An 8,868-nucleotide genomic window follows, 5' to 3' on the forward strand; every position below is an offset into this window, starting at 1 on the left:
CTTTGATATTCAATAAATGCTTTGTTTATTTGTTAAAACCTTTCAAAACTGTCTATTTTTCCGAATCTGGACACCTATCGGCTTATTAATCGTACTTCCTCACTCGACTCTTTGCCCTCCTAAAGCCATCCAGTGACGAAGTGAGAGAGTTTTACCAACTAGGCGATTAGAGGGCTCTGTACCCTCGCCCGTATTCTCACATTTCTATTCAAATATTATCCTTTTGTAAGGTGTTAAATAGATGATCGGCACGACTCTAATGTTAAAGGTAAAGGATGATGTACAGGAACAAGCCTCTACTAATTTCCGGTGGTGAGCATATATTTTAAATTAAATAAATTAAAAATATGATTAAATGAGGTTAAATGCAGTTAAAATGAAAGTTACTGTATTTAGAAAACGATCGGCGACTACTCTAACTTCTATGTCGCGTGCCTAATTTCCTTATCGCAGAGAGAGTTTACAATCGTCCTAACAAAATTCCTCTCAGTTTTATTGCGGAGCCTTATGTGACAATCGTTCTTTTATGGAAGATGTGGAAGTCCTAAGTGTCTTCCTCCCTTGTCTTCTCGGACAGGATCGGGAGACGGGAGACAAAAATGGACACTAACTCAAGAATAACTTCCCATCGCGCTGAGTTTCCAATGACTCCAGCTTTTATATCATTATCGTGAGAAATGGGTCACGTGATTGTCCGTTGTTTATGATGCCTTGCAATTTTTGAGTAGTCGTTCGTAACGTACTGCTTTCGTTTCGCAACAACGTGTTAACTTTCCCACTTGATTGTTGACATCTGCTATGCAATGAGCTTTTTTTTCTAACCACGGATGTTTACTTTAACTTCCGAAAAAATGTTCCAACAATTACAAATTTCTAAAAATTCAGGCCCTTAAACCATCCGGCTCACAGAAATAATGTGTTTTGAGGTTTGCTTCAAAAGTTTCTGAACAGTACATCACAGCCACCTGCTCCTAAGTTTTCTACATATGTTCTCGTCTTTCATTGCGCTAAATCAGTTTTCTAGATTTAGAAAAGACAGACAGACGGGACGACAGTGAGAATTTATAGTCTACAATATTTTTCAAATTTCAGCCCAATTATTCACTTGCTAACAAAATGCAATTTAGTTGGTGGTGCATAATTAAAAAGCGAGCTTGATTGAATTGCTCATTTCTGTATTGTATCAACATTGTTGTAGAAGCAACTACGTACCTGTTTAGTAATTGACTTGAACCCACCCTCAAAATTAAGCTTTTACCGTGTTATAACAATTAAAAATATAGAAAATTTTAAAATAAAATAATTTATCATCTGGCGCCACACACAGTTTTAAATGTTGCTGGAAAAGTTAAGCAACTGGTTGCTGAATTTTTTTATGTTGTTTACAAGATTGAAACAATGAGATTTTACAAAACAAAAATATAAATTAAGTTTTTACTTTTCAGTTATAAAACTGCTATGTAAATAATTTCCGCTTTATTTTGGCAATTGGTGGTCCGTTTCTTTACTACTGAAAGTTTAAAAATACATGTAATTAATTTTTAATTCTCTTTGTATTTGATTATGTTAAACTTATTACCAATGAGATATTTCAGTATTTGTATTCCATATTAGATAGCTTCTGTACAAAATATTCAATATTTACCTAGATTTATTATTTGCACTTATTCCATAAATTTCGCATAAACTGTTTATAAATGTTTGTTCTATCGAATGTAAATTCGATGTTAAATAGAAATTACCTAAGAAAAGCAAACTCTTGTTATAATTCAAATAATATCTAGACTTTTGTATTAACATAATACGATTTTAATTATTTCTCGTATATTATTAATGTTATTTAATTAATTTAATAATTAACATTAATTTATCTAATTATGTTATATACACTGCAAATAATATATATATATATATATATGACGTTTTTACTCTTTGGTACAAAAAATGTTATCCTTGAAGCTTTATATTAGTTTGGCCAAGTCAGAAATAAGGTGATGATTAACAAGCAACGAGATTCAAAAATCAGGGAATGACCACCCCAAAAAAGTCACATTCTGGGATTTTCAGATTTTTAGATTTAAGCTTTGGTCCTCTCGAGTGTTTACTTTCATCTTAGTGCTTAGTCTGACGTGTTCAGTATATCACGTGGCACGAATATACTGTTAGAACAATCTCTGAACCAGTTTATAGAATGTGATACTGCTAACATATTCTCGATGCTTTTCACATAACACAAAACTACACCTAAACTGTAGATAGGTTTGATTATTCTTAACGTAATTTTAAGTTGGATTTAACAGTCGTTATAAAAATTTTCATTGAGCTGCCAAGTTATCATGGAGCTGCCAAGTTTTGATCGACCACAGATCCGGTCGTTTGCGTCGCACAGCATCGGAAAGACGACGAAGGACCTTCTGGTAATACTCCTTTGCGATGGTTTGGCCTCGTGATACACCACCCCACGAGAGTCGAAAAAACTGTCAATATGACCTTGATATTGCTGCGTACCTGCCGCGCTTTTTTGGCCTCGTGGATCGTCCCCGAAAGCCTGCTGAATCTTGCGAATGGTTTACACTCGGGTATCTCCAAGGTTTTTGGCAAAATTTGATGTAATATCGCTGCTCACGTTGTTCAGTCATTTTCCAACTTAATGGAATCCGACGAGAGCTCGCTGCATGCCCTCACTTATAGAACGACTGCCAACGACCAACGCTTCCTGTAGGCAGTAAAAAATTCAGGGCTGTGCATGACTGTCCCCTCCACAACTCCACCGAAAGAGGCCTCCCGCGCATCATTGGTTTACGCGGAAAAAATAAAAGTCCGATACTTTTTGAACAGACCTCGTATGCCCTTTATACACATGCTACTGTGCCAAATTTTCTTTCTTAAACTTTACTCGTTCTGAATTATTGTTTAATGTTTTAGAACAGAATAATTAAACAAATTAGATGCCAATACACGCGCGCGCGCATATTTTTCCCTTTATTTGACTTTTTTGGGTTCGAGAGATATCCAAACGTATAGATTTGCAAAAAACTCGGAGGGTCAAATGTGACACGATTCAAATACTTTTTCGTTTTTTATATATATAACAAGTTAGGAAGTAAAAAGAAGTCGGAGTCGGGGGGGATTTTTGACGATTGACTCCGACTAAAACACCAAAATTCCGCGACTTCGACTCCGACTCCACAGCCCTGACAATATGCTATTACTGTACTTGATTTTGATGATAGCTGAAGTATATTGTTTTACATGTAATAAACGCATTTAAACGCCCAGTGTGTATTTTTAATTAATACAAGGTATGTTTACTGAGAATTTTTAAAGCAATGTTCAGGAAGATAGAAGTAATAGAAAAGAAATGTTTGCTTGACATAATGTATTAAAAAAATTACTGCGCAAAAATGATAAATTTTATTAGACGAAAAAGAAAAAGAGATAGGTAGTACTCGGTATTTTCAGGTCATCTCTGTCCCAAGTACTGAGCGGTCCCGACTCTCCTTGTTTTTTATAACAAACATAGTTTATTTATAAAAATATTTACACTGTTCTATTTGTTGCGTAATTGATGTTACGCTCACATAGGTTTTCTTCGTTTACATTCTTATTTTTGCCTGTTTGTATGTTTTCAACAAATACGTTACAGTGGATCAAATTTTTTCCACGTTTTCTTAAATTGCACCTTATGTAGCTCCGTTTATTACATTTTTGCTACTGTTATTAGCCTGTATTTTAGTTTAATTAATATGCCTCAATGTCCTTAGTTTATTATAATATGAATTTTCCGTCTACTAGTACGTATTTTCTATTATCAGGACGTATTAGACCGGCTTTACAGATACTGCAACAAAGTTTCACAGATCAGAAATTAATATACCTGTTATATCTAATATACAGGTATATTAAATAAAATTTCTATAAAGCCAGTCTAATAAGTCCTGATAATAGAAAATACGTACTAGTAGACGGAAAATTTATATTGTATTTTAGTTTGTATTCGATGTTTAACTGGGCCAGTTTTTGTTTTCTAATCGTGTTTCGTTTTTCGCAGTACACAGTATAAATCTTGTTTCAGCAAGTAGTATTTCACATCGTTCACACCAGTTTTCTTTTTCTTCGAAAGTTGCTGTTCTCAGAGTAAATTTTTGATTTTTACATTTCTCGCATTTCTGAAGAAGCGTGTTTGTATTCCCACACTTCTTTTGTTCTTTGGCATTCGTAAAAAAAAAAAAAAAATGTTCTGTTGCTTCCGTCTCGTTGCACACATGTTATTGTCTTTTGGGAAAATTCACGAAAATGTGCGTGTAAAATTATTGTAATCTTGGAACTGCAAGTAGTCCCTATACAGATATTTTCCCTTTATGGCTTAATTAACTTTCATGGTTTCTAAAGACAAAATACCACGGAATCGAATCATTTACAAATTGTTAACCCGAATAACAAGGCCTCAAATTTTTATAACTATTTTACTCCATGATATATCGGAACGTTCCGTAAACGAACGTCTCTGATTGCTGACCGAATATGACGTCATCGTTTAGGTCTAGATTTAAGGATAAAATCGTTAACCAAACTATAATTAGTGTCCAAACAAAGTATCTGAAGTGTAAAAAGTGAGACTTCAAATCTAATTGACGGAAACAATAATAAAAATATTGTGGACAATAGGTCTACGACATGTGGGTGCATCTGGTTTTACGTGTTTTTAGAAGTAAGAATGAATTATCACCGTAATTGGCTACAGATGTCACCAGTGGCGTGCCGTCATTGGAAGCGGTGGATGCGCCTCTTTCGTTGTATTTTCTAAAAAATATATACATATTAATTTTAATTATATGAAAATAATCGCACAATATTTTATTATAACCGCATTATGTAACTTATTACCAATTTCTATACTACACATGAAAAAAAAATAAGATTGCTATTGTATATTCGAATATTAATTAGTGGCGGAGTGGAAACGCTGTATTGTCAGCATCCAAAAAGCCAGATTCGCGCATGCGCTTTACAGAGCACCAACCTGACCCGGTTTAGCCGGTGTCAGGTTGGTGCTCTTGGGTGGATGCTACATGTATACCGCATCCAATTCTATCCAGGACCGGTTCTGGGCTGTTAGCCGTCCGCCCGTTAGGTATTTGGCCTAAGGCGCTAGATATCCCAGGTATGCTCATCCGCCATGTTGGTCCTTAGAAAGCAGACGACTCTCGTAGAAGTTCAATAGAAGAGACACGAAAATAATCATAAATTCAACTGTATCTTAAGATTTTGCAAGGTCGAAATGATAAACTTTGCCAAAATTTAGTGCAACTAGTTATAAAATACAGCTAAATTTAAAAATCTTGGAATATGACGTCAAAAGGACCAATATGGCTGCACACGTGACGGAAGCGTATGAGCATACCTGGGTAATCTAGCGCCTTAATTTGGCCGCCCTCGCCCGATTACGTGAATCACGAGTAGATTTATAACTTAACCCAACCGATAAGAATTTACTGGTATGACGTTTTTATGATAGTTCTGTATAGTTGACAGGAGTTTTAAAAAATCCGTTAAAATATTTGATTTATTCTGCATTTATTCCGCTCTCCGATTTTATATTACTCATGGATTTCAATGTTAAATTAAACCAGTGATATTACGATTTCGTATGTCCCATCTTTAAGGGGATGTAGAAAAAAACATGTACAAGAATTGTACAATGTTAAAAAATTAACTGTTTGGTAGCATCATTTACAACTAAATTTAATGAATGTGAGAGATGCACCAGGTACAGAAAAAGCTCTAGAATTTATTTTTCTTAAATTTACGATTTATATATCCGTTGTCATAAAAATTTGTCTATCCACTTTTTTCCCGAGACTACAAATATTCAAGTACAAAGTTACCGGTTTCGACTTATTTCTACTTAAGAAGTAGTTAAATAATTAAGCGATTAGGGAATTGGGGACATGAACAAAACCCTGATGAAAGAGCCGAAATTTTACTTAAACAACAGCTTAACCGAACCAATCTATAGCCGAGTACAGTGGGAACTGATTTCTTCGAAATATTAGATGTAATAAAGACAGAAATTTTTCCAGTTCAACGAGAGTGACCGAAAAGTTGTAAATTTTGGAAATTTCCGTAAACAACACCTGGTCTTAAAACGAATTAGTTAGAGAACAAATGACTATTAAGTTTAACATATTTTTACAGCTATGGTGAGAAACGTTTAAAATTTACAACAACCCTGTCGCGTCCTTTGAGATATACTAGTGAACCAACAAAAGAGGTATTTGACATTGACAGGTATCGGCACCCTGGGGATTTAGCAGTCCGCGTGTATGCACGCTCTGCAACCGTCTTCGATTCCATCCATTAGCCACTCGTAGGGAGCTATTTGACTAAGTACATTGTTTAAGATTTAAAAAGTAAAGAATATTTTATATTTTTATGTGCGTTTCTTTACAAATCTATATTTAATTATAATTTTTTTTAAAAGTATATTCATACAATTGAATATTTTGTACCAGACATGTCAATCCACCACACATTTTATTTCACCGAGTAAGTTTTTATTATTTTGATTCAGTAAATGTCTCTTCAATCCAAAAAATTATTTTCGGTAGACTACCTCACAGCCAATTCAGGTTATAATCCCTTTTATTGCTTTTTACAGATGCATTTCGAGCTAGGTTAATTTTCTAGCTCCTCCTCAGTGCTTTTAAGAGTTTCCATGAGTTTCTAATTTTTTCCACACTTATACGGTACTTTTAGTCCCGTTTATAATTTTTACCAGCGTATGCAATTATTCAAAGGGTTTTTTATCTTGTATCGTACAAAAGGTCTGCTTGTTACTGATTTCTTTCTAATTAAATTACTTTAAGAACATGTATCTTGTTACATCATAAAAATGTACTGCTTGTTACAAGGTTTTTTTTCCATTAAAAGCATATTATCTTTTAAAATTTTCATAAACTCTTTCCAAAAAATCTTTTAAAACTGAGGAGGAGCTAGAAAATTAACCTAGCTCGAAATGCATCTGTAAAAAGCAATAAAAGGGATTATAACCTGAATTGGCTGTGCGGTATTCTACCAAAAAGAATTTTTCGGATTGAAAAGACATTTACTGAATCAACATTACAAACAGCTAAACTATCGGAAAATTTTATTATTTTATTTTTAATTGTAGCCTTTATATCGTGGTTAGCGATTCGGAATATAATTGTGATATTAAAAATGCATTTAGTGAAGTCTACGGTTTTTACTGGGTTATGGAATAAACGATACGAATGGACCCTAGACCATCACTGACGCGCAATTGACTGATTTGCCCTGGATGTCGACTTCTTACAGAAACACAGCTTCCCTATCATCAAATGTCACGGCACGCCACTGGATGTCACGTGACTTTATTGTCACACATTCCTGTAGAAGCACTTAATTCAGTTACTCGTGAATACTGTATAGATGACATAAGAACTGACTCACGCGTATTTATTGTGACCTCAAATATATGTATTTATGAAATTAGCACATTACAGCTATGAGGATCATCATAAACTTTGTAAATTTGTTCATAAATATTTTCGATGCTGCTTTTAGCTAGGTTAAATTTATCATTCAAATGGGACACAATGAACTGTGCGACAACGAGTGGGCACGGGACATATCGGAGAGAAAATAATAGATCGACAATACACAAATAAATAAACAAAATAAATTTTTAATCGTTTTTTATCTAATTGTTCATTCTTTACTTTCGATTTAATACCCGGCAAATTAAAAAATGTTTTATGAACGATCTAAATACAGTAGAGCATCGATTATCCGACTCAATTGGGGACTGAGGTTGGTCGGATAATTGAAAAGTCGGATAACCGAAAAGTATGAAAAAATCCATTATTAGTGTAGTATATTATTATATCCCATGTAATTAGTATATCGCTATTAACCTACTTCGCGTTGAATTTTCATCGATGTTAAGCCTAACAATTTTTTTTAAAATAATAATCGTCGCTATTGTATCGTTAAAAATTATTTTTAAATTATTTTATTGCTCACAAAACAAACAACCACTCATAATTAGAAAATTAAGTCTCCTTTAATTAAATACTGGCCTCCTTCAATGGTCGAGTCAGTGTTGCCATCTAAAACACGCAAAAATTTAACAAAAATAATATTAAAGTAGCAAAGACATAGCCAAATATCGTAGCGCCACATCACTAGCGGACATTTGAATTTGCCGACTAGAACGCGGTCGGTTAACCGAGGTGACGGTTAATCGGGGTCGGATAATCGATGCTCTACTGTATAAAATTCGATAAATCTACTTATAATTAATAGGCGAGGAATGTTCTCAATCCCTGAATGCACACCTCAAATGTATTGCATGATTATTTCATGCATTTTTAATATTATATGGTGCTTTATTGTTGTTTCAATAGAACTATTCACATACTTCTGATATTTTACTTTACCTTCTACAAACGATGCAATTTCAGGTGACAAATATTGTTACATCCTACAATAAAATCCTTAGTTGTTATTTGTTTTCCTTTATTGTTATTTTTTTTTGTTTAGATTGCTTATTGTTGATCTTGTTCTGTGAATGAGCTTTTCCAGATAACTGGTTAGAAGTTTACATTGGTTGGTGGAACTATTTCATGGAGATAAATCGTATAGGTATTCTGTTGCTAATTCTTCATGGTGTTCATTATATTTGCTGGTTATTATCCATTGGTATAAATTAATATTAATGCCACAATAAAACAATTAATTTTAAATTTGCATTTCTAATCGCAAATGCTATCGAGATTCCGGAAGTGCAGCCATCACGGTGCACGTAGGTAAGATTAACCTTAATTTATAATTTCTTTTATCCCA

The 8,868-nt window shown here is 33.9% G+C and overlaps 1 long non-coding RNA gene across 1 annotated transcript; it reads right to left on the bottom strand.

Annotated features, from left to right (window-relative positions):
• Positions 1 to 1,660: 1,660 nt before the first annotated feature.
• On the bottom strand, positions 1,661 to 8,529 carry LOC111631357. The gene is made up of 3 exons (XR_002757684.1): positions 8,463 to 8,529; positions 4,730 to 4,803; positions 1,661 to 1,742 (listed from the first exon to the last, which is right to left on the bottom strand). It is a non-coding gene; the product is annotated as an uncharacterized LOC111631357 (long non-coding RNA).
• Between the last annotated feature and the right edge of the window lie 339 nt (positions 8,530 to 8,868).

Source organism: Centruroides sculpturatus, unplaced genomic scaffold (genome assembly GCF_000671375.1).
Source record: "Centruroides sculpturatus isolate CEXI.00-Female unplaced genomic scaffold, Cexi_2.0 scaffold392, whole genome shotgun sequence".
NCBI classification, from domain to species: Eukaryota; Metazoa; Arthropoda; class Arachnida; order Scorpiones; family Buthidae; genus Centruroides; species Centruroides sculpturatus.